Source organism: Neofelis nebulosa, chromosome 9, assembly GCF_028018385.1.
Source record: "Neofelis nebulosa isolate mNeoNeb1 chromosome 9, mNeoNeb1.pri, whole genome shotgun sequence".
Taxonomy (NCBI): Eukaryota; Metazoa; Chordata; class Mammalia; order Carnivora; family Felidae; genus Neofelis; species Neofelis nebulosa.
Genome location: NC_080790.1, coordinates 9,719,453 through 9,744,051, shown reverse-complemented (window position 1 = coordinate 9,744,051; position 24,599 = coordinate 9,719,453).

The window sequence follows — 24,599 nt, the reverse complement described above, 5'->3', positions numbered from 1 at the left end:
ACCACATAGAGCGTAAATACCAGGAGGAGAGGATCTTTGGAAATTGGCTACTGCATGTAATGTCACACTTTATTTATTTATTTATTTATTTATTTTTAACGTTTATTTTTGAGAGAGAGAGAGAGAGAGAGCATAAGAGGAAGAGGGACAGAGAGAAAGAGGGAAACACAGAATCTGAAGTAGACTCCAGGCTCTGAGCTGTCAACATAAGCCTGGTACAGGGCTTGAACCCACAAGCCAAGAGATCATGACCTGAGCTGAAATTGGACGCTTAACTGACTGAGCCACCCAGGTGACCCTATTGTCACACATTTTTAAATTGGCATCTGAAATATTTTCTTTAAATTTTTTTTTTTTTTTTAGTGTGTATTTACTTTTGAGAGAGAGAGAGAGAGAGAGAGAGCATAAGAGGAAGAGGGACAGAGAGAAAGAGGGAAACACAGAATCTGAAGTAGACTCCAGGCTCTGAGCTGTCAACATAAGCCTGGTACAGGGCTTGAACCCACAAGCCAAGAGATCATGACCTGAGCTGAAATTGGACGCTTAACTGACTGAGCCACCCAGGTGACCCTATTGTCACACATTTTTAAATTGGCATCTGAAATATTTTCTTTAAATTTTTTTTTTTTTTTTAGTGTGTATTTACTTTTGAGAGAGAGAGAGAGAGAGAGAGAGCATGAGCAGGGGAGGGGCAGAGAGAGACAGAGACACAGAATCCCAAGCAGGCTCCAGGCTCTGAGCCGTCACCACAGAGCCCGAGGCGGGGCTTGAACGCACGAACCGAGAGATCATAACTTGAGCCGAAGTCAGATGCTTAACCGACTGAGCCACCCAGGTGCCCCTGAAATATTTTCATATGTTTAGATAGCTGCAAATGTTACCCTTAGGTATTATATGTTATCCAAATGTATAGTTATGTTAATATATATTGTGGAAATATAAATATATTTTCATGAAAACCCTGGCTCTGTAGATTTCACTCCCTCCATATAGGCAGATGTCCACCATAATACCAACTAGAAAAGAAACGTGGCCTCATTTTAAAACTTCGAATAAAAATGTTGATATGCATGGCTGTCGAAATAAACTCCCCAGGTCTCGTCCTAACAAAAGGAAAGAGAAAGGGAGAGAGAGAGAGAGAGAGAGAGAGAGAGAGAGAGCCATGCAGGCTTCCCGTGAATTGGTTCCCTAGATTCCATCAGGCTTTGGCAATTCTTCTGGACGCTCTCTGCTTTGCACTCCTTCAGAGAGGCGCACTTTCAAATTCTCTCTCTCTCTCTCTCTCTCTCTCTCTCTCTCTCTCTCTCTTTTTAAAGTCTGGACTATTTTTACACCCTGGGACAATGCTCGACGAAAAGATTCCAAACGGGCATAGCTTGATTGCAGGAGAAGGGAGGCCACGGAAGGAGGAGGAGGAGATGCCGTAGGCACCACAATCCCTTTAAGCCCATCAGTGTTGGGAGCTGTACGTATGCCATGGGTCTGAACGCTGACTGAGAGCTGCCCTTGTCCCCATAGCCTTGGAAGGGGTCACGCGACCTCCAGTCTGAAGACACAGCTTCATCTGTGCCCTGCGAAGAGGCCAGGTAGGGCTTCTTTATCACGGGCTGGCACATTGTTCGTGGCAGGAGCCACGAATCCCACGCCTTTAAGGCCCCGGTGCCGGCTCAGGGCAGACGGCTGATGGGAGCTGGGCGACGTCGCACTACCACGCCTGCCCCAATGGTCCCCCCATCTGTGGCCGGCATCACAGACTGTGCACGGTTTTCAACAGAGCTGACGTGTGGCCTCAGAATCCTTCTCGATACAACCTCAGGAGGCTTTTTCAACCTATCGAATTAGCACTCTGGGTTTCTCCGAGAGACTGACACCAACCCCACCCCGAGCCCACACCGCCACCAGAAGCCACAGGGTGCACCCCGTCGATTCCCACTGCACCCTGCCTTCCTGGGAGACCCTGCACTCAATTAAAAAAAAATTGCCTTGCAATTACCTGGACTTTAAGACCTGCTCTGGCCCATAGAATGCAGGGCAAGTAGTCCTGTGGCTTTGATGAGAAACTCAGAGAAAAGAAGGAAAGAAACAGAACCCTTTTCTTCTTCTGTAACAGGGAGTAGATTGTGGAGGTGCTTGGAGTTTTCCAATGCTCTGAGTTTCCCCCAGGCGTCCACTGCTCTCTTTAAAGAAGGACGCAGCGTATAGGTTTGCAGCAAACATGAGGAAGAAAGGGGGAAGGCAGACCTGTTGGAGGACTCCCCTTTATCACCTGGTTTATTCCCTGCTGAAATGGCCTTTCTGCTTTAAGCTTATTTTGTCCTCCTCCTCATCTCCAGCGCAGATGAGAGCATGTGGCTGGGATGGTGCTTCAGGAGAAGGAGTGGTCTGTATCCTGAGATGCCAGGGACCTCAGAGAAATTCAGCAGAACCACCCCACCTGTCGACATCGATTGCCAGACTCTTCTGAGGATCTCACTGTGGCGTTGATATACTTATAACTAAATTACGATCATCAGCTTTCATTTGCTGCATATGTTATATGCATGTAGGATACGTAGCAGGTAATTATGATCAGTTGGGCAATATTCACTTTGGGAACTGCAAAGAAAGACTTACTTCTCGAGTCAAGCTATGCACACAATACACGCACCCTCCGGGGCGCAGACACGCTATGGTTCCGTCTTCTGCTCACTCTGCAGGGACATAAAAGGGACAGTCCCTGAACTCCTATCTCCCCATCCATAAAGCAAAAGCTGTGAGATCATACTGGAGTCTCTGGGATCCCTTGTCCCCTCTCCAACTTTTGATGCTCTTACACTCTACATCAAAGTGAAAACTCCCAATGTCTCATCTCAATGGGAAGGTTACCAGCCTTTTCAAAGCCTTCGAGGCCAGCTATCCTGCCAGTATTGCTCAGAATTTGTCAGGAGTACTCAGCACTTAGTAGGTGTGAAATAAGTAGTTGTTGAATGAATGAACACATTACAGAAGGTGATTAGGGCAGCACAAGAGTAGGACACGATATCTGAGCAGGATTTAGACCCTGGGCTGACAGTGAATCATGCAAACGGTGCTTCTTGCCAGCAATGTCCCAATCGCTAACAGAGGACAAACCCAAGCAGTGACATGACTCCTATGACCTGGTCCTTCTAGAAATATCAGCCAGGCCATTTCCTCAAGTCACATGGTAGGCCCTGGGACCGGACTCCGTTCACATCCTTAGGAATGCGAGCTCTTGTCTTCCCAGGGACCCTCAGATACACAGCCCATTGCTAATGTCCTCTGGGGAGCAGCTATGGGAACCTCGCTCTTACAGGAAGGAAGAAGGTTCAGGGAAGGCCACGATCCACAGCTATTTTCAGCCTGAGTTCTCTCCGTTCAAGCAGAGGTCACACTTCTTTCTCGAAGGCAGAGGAGCCTCAAAGCTGGCATGGGTTTAATCAAAAGATTACCAGCTTGGGATTTGGTAAAAGTGGCCTTCCTCCTACTTCTATTCAATTTATGTCCTGAAGCTTTGGCCTTTCAGTCTTTAAAATTCATCTATTCAGAAACTATGGAGAACCTCCTACTTGCCTAGAGTACTTCTAGATGCTGAAGACAGGTTATTAAAAAAAATAGTCCCTATTTTCATAAAACCTTTAGTGGCAGGAAACAGGCAATAATCCAATAAAAATAAAGTATGGCAGATGATAGCATATGGGGAAAATGATAAGGGAGAGTATAAAAAGATAGATAAGAGGAAGACTTGCTGTTTTATAGAGGCTTGTCAAGGAAGGTGATGGGAACTGCAATGCCTGGGGTATCGTGGACTGAACTGGGCAAGGGGGAGCTGGAAAATGTCCAGAGGAAGTGCATTCTGGGAAGTACAAAGGCTCCCAAGGCAGGAGTAGAGCTGTGTGTTCCTCTGAGGAACAGAGAGCAAGTTATCAGGGCTGGGGAGGAATCATCAACTGGGAGAGGAGCCCCTGTGAGTCATGGCCAGAACTTGGTATTTCCTTCTGAGTGGGGTGGAAAGAAAGCCGCAGGAGGCTTTGGACAGTGCAATCAGCATAGACCTCAAGGTCAAAGCAAAGAGAACAATTAAGAGAAGTAGTCAGATTCTGCATATTTGACAGGATGGGCCCATTGACTTAATCTAGGGTTTGAGAGAAAGAACATAGTTAAGCTTGACTGCAAGATTTCAGGTCTGAGCAACTGGGGAAAAAAATCTGCAATTCACTGGAACACTTGAGATTGTTTATTTTTTTAAAAAAAGCCATTTTATAAACATGGGAGAGTGAAGTTTGGGGCCTATTACTTTTAAGATTCCTATGAGAAATCCAGATGGACATGTTGAGTAGATATTTGGGTATATGAGTCTGGAGACCAGGAGAGAATCCTAGTTTGGTCGTGTAGTCTTTCCGAAGCAGGCCACCTCACCTGAATCGCAGAACACAAAAAATAGTTTCTCAATTCTCCCAATGATCATTCATGAATGTCAAACGCATCCCAGACTTACTGCATTAGAAACTGAGGGTGAGGAGCACATAATTAAGTCCTCCAATCGTTTTGAACCCTTGGCTCAATGCCTTAGGACACCGGTAGTTTAATTTCTTTTGAACGCTGAATGAGGGAGCCATGAAACTGCAAAATGAGGGGATTGTAGTTAATGATACTCTGTAAAAGTAAGGCCTTTTCTACCGAACCTTCTATCAAGGCGAAAGGTTCAAATAAGCCATTGGCTTTCATGTATTCGTGTGTTTCTAATCGACTCAAGGTATCCAAATTGGCACTCTGACATTGCCTTGTGCAGCGGGTGATGGTACGGATATACGTACTCTGTGTGAGGTTAGCATGAGAGGAGGTGCCTTGAAACATGGTCATAAGGATAGTGGAAACAGCTCATAGACTCAACATTCTTTTAAGAGCAAACATACTCTCTCCTGGATCTGCCTGTTGGAGAGGGCATCCTTAGAGAAGTATGAAATCCAGCCTTAATCCATGGGTTTTAAATGTTTTAAGCTAATCTACAAATCATTTCCATTCCCAAAGGAGTAATATGAACCATATCAGAGTGTAGCGTTCATTCACTCGATAGAGATATATGCTATGTGCTAGAGACCGGTTTTTTTATTTAAAGTTTTTTATTTTATTTTTTTATTAAAAAAAATGAAAAGAAAGTATAGAGTTGCCTAACTGCGTTGGCACAGTTAGTTGTAGCTGCTAGGCATTCTCAACGCTCCCTGTCTTATTTCGACTCCAGATGCTCCGTGTTCTAGATGGTTGAACCTTCAGCGAATCGCTTAGTTGGGTTCATGGGTTTCAGTTTTCTTCATCTGTCACATGGGTATAATAATGGCCATATCTACCTCCAAAGGAGCTGGTTGTTATCGTAAGGGACATGGTGTCATTAAAATGTTATCTTTTTATAGAGCTGTGTGTGTGTGTGTGTGTGTGTGTTAAAAAAATGATTGTATTGCTCAGTTGAGAAAGAGAGGACAACTCTGGAGTTTATAATTGTATGAGCCACATCTGGAACAATACCTAGTACTTAATATGTATGCATTCAGTAAATAAGTCTCTCTACATGTATCTAATCTGCACATTTCACATGAAGGGAATCATACAATATCTAGTCCTTTATGACTGACTTCTCTCACTTAGCTTAATGTTTCGTAGTGCATCCGTAAGGTCGTGCATACCTGTATTTCATTTCTTTTTATTTCTGAATCATATCCCATTGCATGGATATCAACATTTCATTATCCACTCACCCACTGATGGGCATTTGGTTGATTCTGAATTTTGGCAATTGCAAGTAACATGACTATGAATAAAGGGAACAGTCAGGCACAAGTCTTAATATAGACATATGCCTTCATTTTTCTTGGTAAAATACCTAGAAGTGAAATTGTTGAATTATATGATAACTCCACATTTAACCATCTAAGGAATCGCCAAACTATTTTCCAAAGTGACTGTGCCATTTTACATTCCCACTAGTGATACAGAAGGCCTCCGCTTTCTCCACATCATCACCAAGATTCCTAATTACCAAAATTCTTGGTATTTATATTTAACACCCCAATTTTTAGCACATCTCCTTTTCCAATACACGCATTTAAGGCGATAAACTTTCCCCGTAAACACTGATTTGGCTACAATGTCATGTTTTCTTTTTTTATGTTGTATTCTGTTTCCATTTAATTAATAACATTCTTGAGCTTTTCTTTGACTATCTACATGTAGATTCCTTAATTTCCAGATTTACTGTGGAAAGGGGACATACTTTGTGTGATTTACTACTTAACTTTATTGAGGCTTATTTTACTGCCTGGTATTAAGAGGTATGATCCAAAAGAATGTCCAATAAATAATTATTAAATATAGGGTTTGATATTTGGGCATTAGGACACATTTTCCAATCATGTTTATCAAACATTGTGTAAATATGCTATCTGATTACTGATTGTTACCCACTTTTTCTGCCAGTCACTGCGAGAGGAGTGTTAAAATCTCCCAGTGTGAGGGGCGCCTGGGTGGCTCAGTCGGTTAAGCGTCGGACTTCAGCTCAGGTCACGATCTCACGGTCCGTGAGTTCGAGCCCCGCGTCGGGCTCTGGGCTGATGGCTCGGAGCCTGGAGCCTGTTTCAGATTCTGTGTCTCCCTCTCCCTCTCCCTCTGCTCCTGCCCTGTTTGTGCTCATTCTCTCTCTCTCTCTCTCTAAATAAACATTTAAAGTAATGAGAGAAGAGAACAGTTTCTAGAATCTACCGATGGAAAAGTCTGATAGAGAGGGCTGCCTGATGAAAGTGGAGATCTTGACCCAGGGAAGCAGCCAGACATCCAGGCAGCAGAGGAAATAAAAATCCTAGCGTCACACCCAACTTCAACCTCTCATTCTCCTTCCCCCTGTGTTTTCCCTCTGGCTGTCCCCCAATCAGAAGCCAGAGGCCGGGGTGCCCACTGATGCAGCCCAAGCAGTTCACCCTCCTAGGCACCACACAGCATGCGGATGAGTCAAGAATGGCCCTGGAGTAGCAAAGAGAAACTAAGAAGAGTTCTGCACATTCTTCGACTGGAATTGCTGTGGAACGTACAACAGGCTACTCACCTTCATCTAAAACTAAATAGCTACCGATCTCCTGGATAATGTGAAGTTCTTAAAATGTGTTCACTACATTAAATTCTCTTAAAACTTATAAGTTATTATTGTACGTTTTGTATTTTAATTTGAACTTTTTTTTAAACATTTTTTATTTTTATTTATTTTTTTGTTTTTTGAGAGAGAGAGAGAGATAAGACCAGGAGTGGGGGAGGGGCAGAGAGAGAAAGAGACACAGAATCCGAAGCAGGTTCCAGGGTCCGAGCTGTCAGCACAGAGCCTGACGCGGGGCTCGAACTCACAAACTGTGAGATCATGACCTGAGCGGAAGTCAGACCCTTGACCGACTGAGCCACCCAGGTGCCCCTAATTTGACCTTTTGTAACCAAGCAAGCATACGATTAGCGTCATATACAATGCTCCTTTAGGCTCATGACTTTGTTCTTTCTTCTCACATCTCAGATCACCCACTTGGTAACAAGTTGCTGGAAATAAACCCTGGAGAATTTCTATTGCTGAGGACTGCTTGTAAACTTTTAAAACACTTGTTTCTCTGCAAATACCATTTTCACCTTTATTCTTGAAACATGTTTTCGCTGGGTATAGCCTTCTCTGATGATACTTTGTTGTTGTTAGGGATTTCTTCTCTCTGTATGCTTGGAAGTCAGTCTTTCTGGTCACTCATTTAAGATTTTATTTGGGTTTTGGGGCAGCCACTGGGTGGCTCAGATAAGAATTTGACCTCGGCTCAGGTCATGACTTCGGCTCAGGTCATGATCTCACGGTTCGTGTGTTCTAGCCCCGCGTCGGGATCTGTGCTGACAACTCTTTAAAAAAAAAAAAAAAGATTTTATTTTGGTTTCATGTTTGTTTTGTGTTTCACCATGACATGTAGAGGTGCAGCTTTCTTTTTATTTTATTTAAGATACAGTTGGCTTCTATCTGTGGGTTGATGCTTCCCATTGATTCTGGAAAATGCTCAATTTCTTTTTAAATAGTGGTTCTTCTCCATTCTCTCCTTTCCTGTAGAATTCTAATCAAATACATATTAAGCCTCTTACACTATGTTTCTCTTCTTTCATCCTTATTTTGCATATTTTTTATCTTTATATGTTTCATGCTATAAAACTTCTGATTTTTTAATTCATTTTTTCTTGCTATGTCAAATCTGTATTTGACTTTTATTTTATTTTTTTTAATTTTTTTTAATGTTTATTTATTTTTTTGAGACAGAGAGAGACAGAGCATGAACAAGGGAGGGTCAGAGAGAGGGAGACACAGAATCTGAAACAGGCTCCAGGCTCTGAGCTGTCAGCACAGAGCCCGACGCGGGGCTTGAACTCACAGACCTCGAGATCATGACCTGAGCCAAAGTCAGCCGCTTAACCGACTGAACCACCCAGGTGCCCCTGTATTTGATTTTTAAATGATGCTTATTGTATTTTCCTTTCAAGGTGTTCGAATTGACTCTTTTATAAAGGTACAATATTGCTTTTTACTTTTTTTTTTTTTATAGTTCCTTCTTTTCTCTAGGTATTTCCAGGCTTATCTGTTACCTTTTTAAATAATCATAATTGCTACTGTTTCCTGTCTGGTAAGTCTAGTATTTGATGTCTTTGCAGCTCTTTTTCTACTGTGTACAAGATAAAACACACCCACACAGTTTGCTTTCCAAACGAGTACCTTTAATTGATTTCCTAATTAATCAGCAACAACAGGTCAGGATAAAAAAATGGCTTTAACCAAATCTTCTGCCTACCTCTGATCCAGGGGATTTATCTAGCAAAGCAGCTCCTTGAAGTTAATCAAAAATTATACTGGCTAAATGTCCAAAGGAATGGACGTGTTGGAATGAATGGCACATGCACATAAGAATGAGAGAAACATAAAACATCTTCAAGGAAATAAACTCAGGTGGTGATCCTAAACTGACAACTCTTAATATGGAGTCAAGATGCTTTCCAAAGTAGGTTCATATTCACCAAACATCCAGCAGGGGTTAATCACTTTGGAAACCAAATTAAGTTATTCATCATCTCGCCTAAGGTAAGGAATCTTTCCAGTGTATGAATAACAAGAGGAAGGTTTAAATAAGTTAGGTGATTTGCCCGAGGTTACAAACGGAGCAGATCTGAGTTTAGAACCCAGATCTAAAAGCAAAGTCTACTGGGTGCTATTCCAAAGTCAAAGCCATCAGCCCAGAAAGGGAGAGGTAGGATAAGGTGAAGCTAAAATTATGAATCACTTAAACCAGAATGGAGAGATTGGAAGAGAAAAGTATGTTGCATAATTTAGGCGATTTCCTTGTTTGGGAAACTCTTCACTTTGTTTCCAAGGAAAATGTAGTTCCTTCGCCTCTGGCTTATGGCAGCAAGCCTCAGCAAGGTCCTGTGGCCTTTCACTCTCCCCTCACAGTGGGACTGGAAGAAAGCTGTAACACGAGGAAGCCCTAAGAATGAGAAGGCATAAAACATTTCGACATACTCCCCGTTTGCTCCCCCGTAAGGATTCATATTTCAAAATGAGCCACATAGCTTTCTGACCCTTTGAGCCACTTCATAGTAAATTTTCTAAACATGCAATTTCAGAATTATAAAATACAAGGAATGATGCTTCCTCTTTTATTGAAATAGAAGCCGACCCGAGGAGCTGAATCATTTGTGTAAAGCCACACAGATGGTGAGCAATGTATCGGGACACTGTCCTTTGCTTGTCTCCCTAAACATGTGTTTCTTTGTTGAGAATCATGCATATTCGGCGCAAAAGCAAAGCATTCCTTGCTTCTAGACTTTTGAATTCTTCATTTTATTTTGGGATCTTTCAGAAACCGTACAGATCCTCAGCTGACCCTTCAAGCAAAGGGAATTACCTACCTGGGGCTGGGTGATTCCTATGATCCGTTTCCTCTGAAGGTCAGGACTCAGTACAAAAAGCAAAGTTTGTTACTCTCTGGCTTCATTTCTTCCTCTAAATCGTCATGAAAACTTGGCTTCTGTTTCCTTGTTTGTAAAATGGATGCGATGTAGAACTATTCGATTTTCAAGGTTCCTTACTCTCTACGATTCCATAGGTTTGACTTTCATTTCAAATAGTACATACATGACTCTCTATTTGTGCCAGGCTTTGTGATAAGCGGAGACAATGCAGAAACTAATTATGTTCATTTCCTGCCCTCGAGGAACTTGAATTCAAGAGCGGAAGGCAGATCTGAAACATAATTTTCACATAGTAAATGCGGTGTAATAGGAACAGATATAATTTGTCTATATTGTCTCCTTCGAGTAGTCTATCTGTGATAAAAACTCCAGATTAATCCCTTAGAAAGCTCATTGGCGGCCAGAGCGTCCTGTTTCAACATATACCAGTCATAAAATGAAAAGCCTATCTTTAAACGCACTTCTTTCAATGGGCTAGGGCTTGCCAGCTGGAAGCAGGGTGCATTTCAGATTGTAACAGGATGTTGCAAGTACTTTGTCCACAATGCTTTTCAGATCTCAGTGGAAGGATGGCTCCCCATTGAGAAACTTCTGTCAACCTTGCAGCTTCTCAGTGGCCAACCCCTCCAACAGCACCTCACAGTTAATCCAGACTAAATGCTTACAGAAATTGCTTGTCTGGAAAGGGTGAGCTCATGCCCCGGTGACTGAAATGACTTCCAGGCAGCTCCCAACCCCCACAAACAAGAGCACTGTTTGGGAGGGGATTGTGCAATACCTATCATCATACCTTGGCTGGATCTAGGAGTGAGAACCTGCCTTCGTATTGTGTGTTTATAATTCAACTCCAAGGGAGAGCCAATACAGAAACATTCCATAGGTAGAATAAATCCTTGCTATCAGCTGACCCATCCTCTTCTGTTTAAAATGGGGAAACCAAGGTCTTGGGAAGAAGAGCTGTGACTTCTCAATATGCACAGCAAGGCAGGGCCAGCCAAAATTAGAGTTCTCTGTGTCTGGTACAAATTTCAGTGCTCTTTCCAAAATGCTGCAGCTTGAAGAATGACCCCCATCCTTGGATTTTCCTGGAATACACCCGATATACATATACATTTACACATACAAATACATGTGTCCATATAAATATATATGCACACATACATGCACATATGTACGTATCTATCTATACATACATACACGTAAATATATATACGGCAGCTATTAGCTGAAGCTGTTCTCAGCTCTTCCTTTTCCTGCTTCTTGACTTCTACCTCAGACTCTAAAATCACTTGGCACAACACTGTTACTGATCCTGTCTTCCATTTATAACGGATTTTTGCCTCTCTTTTATTTGTAACAATATCGCATTAAAATATTATTCATGATCATTGAGGTCTTGTTAGTGCCCGGTAAATGCTGTGTCCAAGATGAGTCCCTCATGGCCTCATCCTACTTTCAGCCCTGTTTCTAGGCTCTAGGGCATTTTTTTATTTTTTGTAAAATAACAAGGGACATCTGGCAGTCTGCTCAACAGGGGCACAAGGTCTAAGATGGACATCTTCATGGGAAGGGCTGAGAAACTTTGGAAGGGGAAGTAGGAGACGTTCAGGAGGCTGGTGTCCTCAGGACCACAGATACAAACAAAGAGTCCATGCGGACGAGCTGTGCCAGTGGCAAGGCCAGCTGTCAGGAAATGGCCAACAGCGACATTCAAACCAGCCTCTGCAGAACCCCAGGGATGGGGGCCATCCAAAGATCTCCACCCAAATTCAGTAGGAGGGAGCTCACGAAGGTAAGAAAGTGGGGCTCACCTTCGCCAGCTGTACTTGGCAAACAATGGCTCTGAAGCATATCCGATGGCTCTGGAGATCTTTGGCCTCCATCACGGTGCTAAACCAGGATCCAGACTTTGGCGCACTGGGGACCCGCCAGCCACAGGGAGGCCTCGGCGCGGGGGTGGCGGGGAAGGTGGGTTGTCACACTGGTCATTAATGTGATTTCCAGTTGCCTGAGCTGGAGTGCGGCCCGCTGCCCTCACCTCTTCCCAGCCTGGGTGAGGTCTTTAACTATCTGGCTAGTTGTCTCTTTCTGCTCATGGATGTGATCTTCCCACAGGCTTTCTCCAGTCACTATTTCCAGCCTGGAGCTGAGTAGATGCTCAATATGTATGTGAGACTCAATAAAGGAAGGAAATGCGTTTAAACAGATGGACAAACCTTTTCTGAAAAAGACCAGAGCGTGGATATTTCAGTTCTGAAGGCCATGGGGTATCTGTCACAGCTACTTGGCTTTGCCCCTGAGGCAGCCCATGGACAATAGTAAGTGCAGGGGCGTGGCTGTGGTGACAATAGTCTATTTGTGGCCCCGGAAATTTGAACTGCAGAGATGTTCATGTTTCATAAAACAGTATCATTTTTAGATTGTTCCAACAGTGTAAAAATGTAAAAAAATAAAACTCTTAGCTCTTGGGCCACTTTGCCAATCCCAACAACCCTCGTAGGCTACAAAGCTATCGTATTTCAGTCTGAATTCAAGCCAAGTGCCAGCTTTTCCGGAAAAAAAACCAACAACAATACCCATCGAATAAAATAAGTATCGCTAGAAAAGGTAAATCATTATGATGTAAAGGGTGTCCGTCTAGGGAAGGAAGGATAAACATGAGGCTATGCAGACGAGGAAGAGAGACTTGAAGGCAGTTCTGTTGGGTGGTTACGTGATTCTGTCGCAGTGTTTTCTGTCTGGTGGAGTTGTTGAATTCTGGTTTGTGTTTGTTTTCGTTATCACTGCTGTTTTTGTTTGCGTGTTTGGTTGTGTTCTTTGCAAGGAAGGCTTGTCAGAGTGAAGGGGTTTCACTAGCTAGCGATTCATATTCTAATGCATCCCACAGGCCTTCGTAGTTTAAGTAAATTATTTTCCCGTATAACCCTTGGAACCGTTCCGCGGAGTAGACAGAACCAAGGTTATTGGCAGTGGAGCTGAGTTATGGGGGGAGATCGGAAGGCTTGATCAAACTCACACAGCCGACACCCGCGAGGCTGGTGTTCCGTCCCCAGCCGAGCAGCCCAGACGGTGACGTTGACGCTCCAGCATACCCCAGCCTAGGATAGGCACCGTGAGAGGCATGGAGGTGAGAAGGGTCTGAGGCAGGAGAGAGAGAAAAACAAACAATTACTGAGCAAAGTCAAAGGTGTAGTAGCCAGCAGCCCTGCCAGCCCTGGGGTCTATGAGAGTGGGGGCCTCAGGGATTGGGGGGGGCTATACCCATCGGAAGGGAAGCTGAAGGTCCCAAGTCTGGGGATCCTTACAGTACTCATGATGCACACCACACTGTGGACTATCAGGTGGACAGAGTCCCTCCATATCCCCACAAACTGAATAGATTGAAAAGTATGAGGCAGGGGGGCCTGGGTGGCTCAGTCGGTTGAGCGTCCCACTTCGGCTCAGGTCTTGATCTCACAGTTCATGAGTTCGAGCCCCAAGTCGGGCTCTGTGCTGACAGCTCAGAGCCTGGAGCCTGCTTCAGATTCTGTGTCTTTTTCTCTCTCTGCCTCTCCCCTGTCTCTCTCTCTCTCTCTCCCAAAAATTAATAAACATTAAAAAAATTGTTTTTAAAGAAAAGTAAGAGAGAATCCTTCCCTCTAATGAGCCGTACCTCGGTCTGTACTAACACAGTCAAAAGGAAACATTCTCGAAAAGCAGCCGTGTCCTTCAGGTGTGTGTGCCCAACAGCACTATGGAATATTCAGCGCAGGGCTGTCGTGATAATAGCTGTAAAAGGTTTGTTTCAAGTTCTTGTCCCCCCTCCCCGACCCTCCCCTAACCCTACAAAAACGAGAAGGCTGGGGCATGTCTGCCTTGATTCACACTGGCCCAGAGGAGGGTTGTTCACTTACTCCTTCTATTTGACTCCGCAACTCCTAATCGGTATGAACTCACATCATGTCACATTAAATATTTATTGCCCCGGCTCATCCGTGTCTCCGAAAAATAAGCAAGGGAACCCAAAGTTAGAATTCTTGTCACGCCACTCGGAGGCTATGGTATTTCTCTGGCTTTAAAGCCCTGTTCTGGCAGGATCTGGAGACTGAATTTAAGGGTGAGAAATGGATCTTTAATCCGAAGTTGCCTTGACTAGAGGATTCGCTGAAGCAAGCCAGGACATCAGCTGTCTGAACTTGGCTTGGAATGCGGTCACGTCTTCGGATACTGCACGTTAAATAAAGAGCTGTCCTCAGTTTGACCAATAACAGATGTATCGATGATAATGAAAGTTACATTTCCGAGGCCCTACCGTGTGTCGCGCACAACATTTGGCCCGTTATGCCCCTTAGCTATAACCCTCACAATGAGCCTGTGACACAGCCAATGTCATAAGGGGATTAAGTGACAGACTCTGAAACCAGACTATCTGTTTGAATGTTGGCTGTTTGGAAAAGGAGCACGGATGGTAATAAGAGTTGACTCACACACACACACACACACACACACACACATCAAGAAAAGATATGTCTGTGTCAAATCCCTGGAATCTGTGAATGTGACCTTATTTGGAAAAAGTGTCTTTGCCAGCGTAATTAAGTTAAGGGTCTTGAGATGAAATCATCCTGAATTATCCAGCTGATCCCTAAATCCGATGACAAGTGTCCTTACAACTAAAAGGCAGAGAGAGATTTGAGACAAACGGGGAACACAGAGGAGGCAATGTGGCCACAGAGACGGAGACGGGGGTGAGGCAGCCCCAGGGCCACAGGTGGAGGACAGCTGAGCCACCAGCAGCTGGAAGAGGCGAAGACCGAATTCTCCCCTCCAGCTTCCAGAAGGGGTGTGGCCCTGCCGACTTCTTGACTTTGGATGTTTGGCCTCCAGAACGAGGAGAAAACACATTTCTGTTGTTTTAAGCCAGGCATGAATACCAGGAGGCAGGAATGACTGGGAGCTCAGTCGAGGCTGCCCACCACGCAGTCCTTTCCCCACGGAGAGGACAGAGTAAACCTTTAAATAACGTCCATCATGTCACTCTCAAGTTGAAGACTGGCTCATGAATGTCAATGGTCAAATGGAACCCAAACTTCTCTCTGTGGCTATAAGAGACTTCATGACTGGACGTTTGCTTACCTCCTTCCCTAACCAATTATGCACAGTTTTATCACCTCTTTTATATTTTTTTATTTAATTTTTAATTTTTTGTTCTTTTTTTTTTTTAATTCTTTCTCTTCATGTCTTTTATTTTTGTTTCTCAAACACATTAAAATTATTTCACAATACAGGGAACTTTAATGCTTCTCTGTCTTCTTGGAGAGGCCGTCCCTTCCCAGAGGCCAACATCATCCCGCTAGTCAGGCCTCGTACCACCTTCTGAGAATGAGCTTCCCCAGAGACCCCAAGGTGCTTGCCTGACCTTCCCTCCCCCCCAAAGCACCTCTCAGCACATTGCCTGATTCTATTTTCCTCATCAAACTTACTTGTTTAGTTGTTGTTTATCATTAGGCACTCGCACTAAGATATACACTGGCCGTGGTCAGCTTGGTCGCCTAGTGTCCAGATGGTACCCAACCCGAGACTCTCTTGCATCAAATACATTTCAACATTGTATGAAGAAACTGAGCTGATTCAGAAGGACCCGAATGCCAGGCTAGTGAGCCAGGACATTATCTTAGAAGGCAATTTCTGAACAGGATGATGATGTGTTCAAAAGAAAGATCGAAAGGGAGGGGCACCTGGGTGGCTCAGTCAGTTAAGTGTCTGACTTCAGCCCAGGTCATGATCTCATGGTTTGTGAGTTCGAGCTCCACGGCGGGCTCTGTGCTGACAGCTCAGAGCCTGGAGCCTGCTTCGGGTTCTGTGTCTCCCTCTCTCTCTGCCTTTCCCCGTTCTCTCAATCTCTCTCTCTCTCTCTCTCTCAAAAATAAATAAACCTGAAAAGGAAAGAAGAAAGATCTAGAAGAATCTGGTAGCAGGTAGAAGAGTGATCAGAGGGGAGTGCCTGAATGCAGGGATAAGACAAAGGTAATGCGGGGCAGGGGCCTGGAGAATGATGGGGCCTGTGAACTTTTTCATAAAAAATATTTTGCGGAAACATTCCTACGTGTTTATGGCTGAGTACGCCTGGCAGGAATCCAAATAAATCTCTGCTTTCCATTCTGAATATCACAAGGTTCACGCAATTCTATTTCTGGCCAATTTTGACTCTTTTCAAAAGAGAATGTCTATGAAGAGATTGTCATAAAAATAGAAGGGACCTTCTGCCACCAAGAAGAATAACCTTTATCCCTTTGTTTTAAAATACTTTCATGTCCCCGTGATTGCCAGGCATTTGATATATTCTCTGTTGGCACATTTTGAATTCCCAGGAATATTGATGACATCTCTTCACTACGTGGTGAGTCATCTATAGCGTCCTTCTATAAACACATCAGCACAACAGGAAAAAAAAAATACGTATCAGTGTTCCAATACCCTGGCCCTGCTTCCGACTTCTCTTTGTGTTTTGTTTTTCCAAAGAGAAAAGGGAGAGGGCACCGAGGGGGACAGAGAGACTGATTTTGATTCTCTCTCTGGAGTGGCTGGCCATCGGCACTGGGTCCAAGAACTTTGTCCTGGCATGGCATTTAGAACAGGAAGTTTAAGCTACAATAGCTGTGGTTTCGCAGCCTAGAATTGGGCCAATCTTTCCTTCCTTTTGGTGGCTCAGATCATATATTGTTAGAGCGAGAGAGAAACCCACTTCACCCTCAATTTCCTGATCTGAATAAGGAAGTGGTTGAACTAGATAAGCTTTAAGAAACCAAGATCTTAAAAGCCTATGATTCTAAACATCCAGACACAAAAAAATTAAGCAAGATTTTGCTTGGGGACTTAGTGCGTTGTATACACTCAATAAACATTTGTTGATTTCATGTTGTTTGATCTTATCTAATCCAACATCATCTGCTTTCCATTTTCAAAAGGATGTGGGTTGTTCAGCTTCTTATCCTTGCTAATGAATTCAATTTCTGATTTCCTGTCCAGAATGCTGTGCGTGTATAGAACAGGGTGGTACAAGCTTAGTAGGGGCAGCAGAAAAGGAAGCTTCACAGAAGAGGTGATATTTGGGTCCTGCGGCATAAATAGAAGTTTGCAAAACAAAAACTGATGAGAAAAGGCATCTGGGGACAAGAGAATCATGTGTGTAAAAGGGGAGAGACATAAGAGTCTGCCGCACCAGAGAATCCTGGAAGGTAGGAGAATAGAAGTGATTAGACCAGGCAATTTTACATAAAAAAAAAGGGGGGACAGGTGTTGGTTTTGTCTGCCCGCTATCCCTTCCCATTCTGGCATCATCACTCCAATTGTTCCTGGAGGACTCCCTGTAACCCTCTCAACGCCCATGGGGTGGGTGAGGCTAAGCCTGACCCCTGGCTACAGAGGGACAGGCTTTCCCCCAAGCCTGGCCACTTGGAGCGCTGTATGCCCTCCACTGTGCAGTTTTCAAATCAAAGATGAGCAGGTGACACAAGTTGGGCCAACACTCCCCAATGGAATCAGAACTTCTGCTAAAGCAAATGGGAAAGAGGCCATTGTTCTGCGAGCCTTGCTGAGCAGTTAGCCTGAAGCTATAGGGGGCTATTTTTGCCAACATCTGCAATGGCCGCCCCGGGGTGGAAGCCATCACAGGAGCCACACGGAGCTCAGAAATTGAGCGTCTTGGTGAGACGCTTCGCTCTTAGGGTCAGGGTTTCTCCAACGGACGGCTACCGGCATTCTAGGTAAGACAATCACCCCTTGGGTGGAATGTTCTGATCATTGCTGGACATGAGGCCCTGTAGATGTCAGTAGTCCCCTTGCCCCAGATGTGTTAGCAAAACTCCCTGGACATGTCCAAGTAGCCCCTGAGGACGTGGTGGTGCCTCAGACGGGAGTCGGATCTACACGCAGCACGGCTACCTGGGGCTTCGAAGGCCCGTTCTTGCTTTGCCTTGTTTGGCCTACGTCCTGGCAGCTCGAATGGAGTGTGTAGCACTTGCAAGTAAAATAATCATAGATACTTGAAAGCAGCAGGGATTAAATGATGAAGGTATAGTCTCTACGTCCACCACTTAGTATCTGACTTGTGATCGTGTGCGTGTGTGAGTGTGTGTGTTGTCTATTGGGGGAGGTAAAACATGAGAGGCTGTCACCTCCACCTCTAGGGAAACCAGACAAGCCTCATCTGAGGCCTGTTAGCTGTCACATCCATGTCCAAACCCTTAGGGGCAGAAGAGATGTGGATGGAAAGAAAAGTAGAAAGGACCAGGCAACTTGAGAAACTGTACCTTCACATAAACTAAGCTTTAAAAAAAAAAAAAAATGTTCATTTATTTATTTATTTAGAGAGAGAGAGAGAGAGAGTGGGGGAGGGACAGAGTGAGCGGGAGAGGGAGAATCCCAATCAGGCTCCACTCTGTCAATGAAGAGCCTGATGTGGGACTCAAACTCATCAACTGTTGAGACCATGACCTGAGTCGAAATCAAGACTCCGACGCTTAACGTACCGAGCCATGCAGGCACCCAGGACATGGACATTTCAAAGTGAACCTGCATAGTCGGGGTTCTCCAGAGAAGCTAAACCAATAGGACATGTATATCTGTATATTTCAGAGGGGATTCAGTATAGGAATTGGCTCATGTAGTGATGGAGACAGAGAAGTCCCGCAGTCTGCTGCCTGCCAACTGGAGACCCCAGGAAGCCATTGGTATGATTCAGTCCGAGTCCTAACTTCTGAGAACCCAGGGATCACTATTGTTCAGTCCTGGAGTCCCAAGACCTAAGAACCAGGGGCTCCAATGTCCAAGGGCTGGAAAACATAGACATCTGAGCTCATGAGGAAGCAGAGCAAGTGTTCTCTTTGTTCATTTTGTTGTTGTGGTTGTTCATTCAAACTGGATGATGCCCACCCATACTGGCGAGGGCAGATCTCTTCACACAGTCCGCTTTATTTCTTCTGGAAACACCCTCGCGAACACACCCAGAAACAATGTCTTATCAGCTAATCTGGGCATCCCTGAGCCCGGTCAAGCTGACACATAAAATTAAACATCACAGAAGCCCATCAATCAGAATTTATGCCAGTGGGTAAGAAACATTAACCATTTGCCCTGCAACCGGGGATCTCTGTATTTTCACTAAGGTTTAACCATCGTATCACAGTACCTTTACATTATTGTGATTTTACCCACAATCTCCACTGGGGCTTTTTTGTGTGTCTTTTTATTTATTTATCAAGTTTTTAAAATGTTTCTTTATCTTGAGAGAGAGAGAGAGAGAGAGAGAGAGAAAGAGAGTGCGTGCATGCACGTGAGTGGGGGAGGGGAAGAGAGAGAAGGAGAGAAAGGGAATCCCGAGCAGGTTCTGCGTTGCCAGCACAGAGCCTGACACGGGGCTTGATCTCACGAACGGTGAGATCATGATCTGAGCCAAAATCAAGGCTCGGACGCTTAGCTAACTGAGCCAACCAGTCAGTCGCCCCTCTTTTTTTCTTAAACGACTAAATCCTTTCCAGTTACCTGGTACCTTTGGATCCTGGGTTCCAGGGCACTGTGACAGTAAATGTGCTTTCTCACTGACTTTGCATGTAGATTTCTCTTTTTCTGTGTAATGCACTGGCATTAGATAGCTTGATAAAGAACTTGGGGAGAATAAATTTGGTATGATTAAATATGTATTTATACAGTGCATCAGATTTCTGTCTCCTGTTTTCTCTTCTATTTTTCTTTCTTATGCCTTCCTCCTTATAAAGCACAAAGACTCTTCTTTGCTTGGAATGCGCTAAACCCTGTAATCTCTTGTTTCCCCTCATTTAAAAATGTGTCTTACTACTTTCTCAAAGGGGAGAAAAATAACTATGTTTCCAGTTTCCTTCCGTGAGTTGCTTTCCCCTAAAATAATCCATTCACACAAAAGCACTCAGGAGCAATATATAATTTACTGAAGATTGCATAGAGCCGACAGAGGGTTTATGTTGGCCCAGCCGAAAACAAATTAAAATCTCCCTTAGACATCTCCGTCGTGCCGAAAATTTCCATGGTGGAGGTCAGGTGGTGATTCTCGGCTTTCTCTTACTTCCCTCCCTGCCTCTTGAGCTGTTTTTATTCTATCTTTAGCTTTCATAGGAACATCCAAAGCCTTCTGTCCTGTATTAGCTAATGTAATTCTTCTTTGCTCTATCTTTATCTTGCCCATCTTCCCACACCACCTTAACTACAAAGACAAAAAGCTCCTTGTATGTGACGAGGACCTATGCTGTTTAGAAACGAGGAAATATTGGGGCTCCTGGGGGGCTCAGTTGGTTAAACGTCCGTCATCAGCTCAGGTCATAATCTCACCATTCGTGGGTTCGAGCCCCACGTTGGGCTCTGTGCTGGAAGCTCGGAGCCTGGAGTCTGCTTCCGATTCTGTTGTCTCCCTTGCTTTCTGCCCCTCCCCTGCTCATGCTTTGTCTCTCTTTATTCCTCTCTCTCTCTCTCTGTCTCTCTCTCTCTCTCTCTCCATAATAAATAAACATTTAAATTTTTTTTTTAAAAAAAGAAACAAGGAACTATGAGTAACAGAACACAGTATCTTCTCTTGTGCTAGATATTCAAGAATGTCTGTGCATTACGTCCAGACCACATACGATAATGTCCCGCTAAACTCAGATGCTACGCTGGTGTTATAATACACTTTTAAGTACAATCCTTTGTTGAAAGATAAGTAAAACTGCTGCCATGCTCTTGCCCTTCAATGTAGTGTTTGTGACATGAGAGTCTCCCTTTCTGACCTCGTTTCCATTTCTGGGAAAAGGTGCCGCTGACATTTTACCCTATCCTCCGCTCCCCCCGACTACAATCTCCCACCAAACTCAACTGCTTTCCAGGGCATGAAGACGAATGAGGAATTACATTTTAAAAGTAGAAATGCAGTGGGATTTCCTGTTTGTTTCCCACAGGCAGTGGCTTTTTGAGGACAGGAGGCATAGGTCTACTTTCCCGGTAATAAATTGTAGATTATATAATAAAGCAAAGTATTTGGGTTAAAGGAGACTAGCGTGTTCCCTGCTTTCTTTCCTAAGTGTATCATTTGGCCCACTCGCTTCACAGAGGGTTTCGTCTTATCAGTATTCATTTTTGTCACCCATTCAGAAATATCTACCGCGGGGCGCCGGGGTGGCTCTGTCAGTGAAGCGTCCGACTCTTTATCTCGGCTCAGGTCTTGATCTCAGGGTCGTGAGTTCAAGCCCCGCATGGGGCTCCATGCTGGGCGAGAAGCCAATTTAGAAAAAAATGCCTACCCAGTATCTGTGCTGGTCTAGACAGCCAATGTGTTAGGTGTCAGAGGCAGCAAAATGAGTGACATCTGCCCCAAGGAATGCTCAATCTAGCCCTGCCTGAGAAAAGGTGAGTGGAGATTTTTGATAAAAGTTGTGGATAATTATGGTTATATGTGGATGGTGGTGATGACGAGGATAGTTGACCTTCACTGAGTGCCTACATTCATCTTACCAGATACCAAGCTATGCAGCTGACCTACGGGATGTCCTTATATCCTCATGAGACATGTACTGTTAATATTCCTGTCGTATCAGGGAGGTGACTGGAGTTAACCACAGCTATAAAACGGCTCTGGGGGCGCCTGGGTGGCTCAGTCGGTTAAGCGTCCGCCTTCGGCTCAGGTCACGATCTCGCGGCTCGCGGGTTCGAGCCCTGCCTCGGGCTCTGTGCTGACAGCTCGGAGCCCGGAGCCTGCTTGGGATCCTGCATCTCCCTCTCTCTCTGCCCCTCCCTAGCTCGTGGTCTGTCTCCCTCTGTCTGTAAAAAATAAATAAATGATACATTTTTTTTTTAAAGATAAAACTGCCTTGAGGTGAGGGCAGGATTGAATCCAGGCCTGTCCAAGTCCGTGTGGTAGCCATTCTGGACCCCATACAGGTAGATGCTATGAAAGGGGACAAGGGGCTGGATTGGAATGGAGAAAGTATTAACTGCCCTTGCCTTGGGATAGTCAGGGAAGACTTCACAGAGGATTGGCGGTTTCTGTTGGGTCTGAAGGCAGAGCATTTTGTGGCTGAGTGGTGTAAGCATCGGGAAGCAGGGCATGTCCGAGGGTCCTACCAAAGAAATGCGCAAACACGGGTTTAATTTTGGTAAAAAAGGGGTAGGTGGATGGGGCAAGGGCTTGGGATGGTTCATGGGAATTATCAGGAAAATCGGCCTGAAGGTAATTTGGAATCAGGTCAGAGATGACCCCAGACCAGCAGATTCAACCGTACCCAACTTGATCTCTACGGAGGAGTTTACCGACACTATTTACTACCTCAAGGGGATGGGATGTAGGGAAAGTGATTAAAGCAGTGACCCTTTTGACATATCCTCTCTCGGTCTCTTTTCCTCACACGTATCACCAAGTCCTGACATTTCGAGCTCCGAAACACGTCAACAATACATCCAGTTTCTATCGCCTGCCCAGTGGTCAAGGCCACTCTCATCTCTAACCGAGACCACCTTGACAGACTCCTAAATGGTGGGCCGCTCCCAACCTTGTCCTCCTCCACTGTAACCCCCACCCTCACCACAATCACGGAAAACCTTTTTTTTTCCATTTTATTTTATTTTTTCATCATGAGAAGTGTACCATTTAATCCCCATCCCCTATTTCGCTACCCACCTCCCCTCTGGTAACCATCGGTTTGTTCTCCATAGTAAAGAGGGAAAACCTTCTTGAACACCAACACGTGCCAATCCTTTGATTAAAACCTTGGCGTGGAAGATAAACTCCAGGGGCACCCGGGTGACTCATGCGGTTAAGCGTCCGACTCTTGATTTCAGCTCAGGTCATGATCTCGCAGTTTGTGAGTTCAAGCCCTGCATTGGGCTCTGGGCTGACAATGTGGAGCCTGCTTGGGATTCTCTCTCTCCCTCTCTCTGTCCCTCCCTCGTCCGTGCTCTCTATCTCTCCCTCAACATTAAAAAAAAAAAAAAAAAAAAAGATAAACTCCAAAAACATTAACATAGTACAAAGCCCTGTGTGGTCAGAGACGGCCTCACTCTGCTGCCCTCTCTAGAAAGACTCTCCCTCTGCCCCTACGGCTCGGTTTACTCCCCCTTCCTCCAGTGTGCTGAGTAGTCCAAGCCCCCACCCCTTCCCATCCCTGGCCTTTACCTACACTGTCCCTTCAATGCCATGCTGCCTCCAGACTCTTCCAGTCATGCCTCCAGACTCTTCTTTGCAACTCCTATTCAGCCTTCGCCCATCACCGCCCCTTCCTGGGAGCAGCCCCCGCTCCTTCTCCCACTAGATTCTGGTCTCCCTCCCCATCGGCCTCCCCTTCATACCGCTTACAGTTCGAACTCACATGGTTATTTGAGTAACTTATTTGTACTACCTTCTCTGATGCAATCAGGAGAGAGACCCTGTCTGGTCTGGGTTCCCACTGTGTCCTCAGTAGTTCAGTGTCGCTGGGTACAGCACCTGCTGCATGAAAATGCCCAATAGATACACCTGAATGTGTGTTTCATGGACTAAATGGACACATGAATGAGCAAACACGTACGGGAGTTCTTGTTTGGAAACGCACGCAGAACCCTGAAACCGTCTCGCGCCTCCCTGCAGAAGACATCGAGGGGACTCCTCGTCTCCGGAGGTGAATTTGTCTTCTTAAAAAAGCTGAGAGCCACGAGGAGGCAAGACTGTCGGGAAAGGCGGTTGGCCAGACCGCAGGGACCATGTGCACCACCGGTCAGGGCCCCCTGAACTCGGGGGACGGTCCCGACAGGGCTCTGCTTGGATGTGTGCAGAGGAGGTGAGTTACGGCTACCTTGGCGGCGGTTTCCCTAGAAAATCAGGCCAAGGGCAAAGCCTCCATGGGTGAGTGTGGGAATGGGGCACGTTTCTTAAGCATCAGGCTGCTGGTTTTTACCATCAGGGGGTCGTCCACATGAACTGCCACCCTGTGTCTCTCGACCCCCTGTGGCATCAGCTACTCTAGGGCGCCCTAACCCCCGTCTGCCCCCACCCCCAAACGAATGCCATGTAGGCAGCGTGTTCATTTAAGCAAAGTGTCTCAAAGCCTGCACTTGGTTGTAAAGTGAAGCACCGTAAAGAGCGATTTCTGCCGCCGTTTCTGGGACTTTCTCATGGGACGTGAATCAGGAATTTCCCCCCACGCGATCCCCGATGTTTTCGCTACAGGCAGCTGTCGGGGCTTGCTCTCACCCGGAGATGGAACGATTCCTGTCACATGCAGCCAGCGAGGGCCACACACTCTCTGTCTGTCACCTGATCACAGCGGCTGAGGGACAAAAGCTTCCTCTGTCGGAAGGCACGCCTGCAATCTGGAAACAGGCTCCTTCCTTCGATGTCCTCTCTCTGCTCTGGAAAGGCCCCTGGACTTCCAGAAGGCGGAGCGCCACGACCCGGCAAAAGCAAGCACCCATTTTAGGATGGAAATAGCGGTGTTTCTCTGTTTTCCGAATGGGAGGCCGGGAAGGAAGCTCAGAGTCCACCGGATCTGGTTTGGGGAGCCCTGGGTCCCCAGAGAGGCTCAAGGAACTAGATGGTTGGGGCAAGCCTCTCGGCCCCAGTCTCCTCA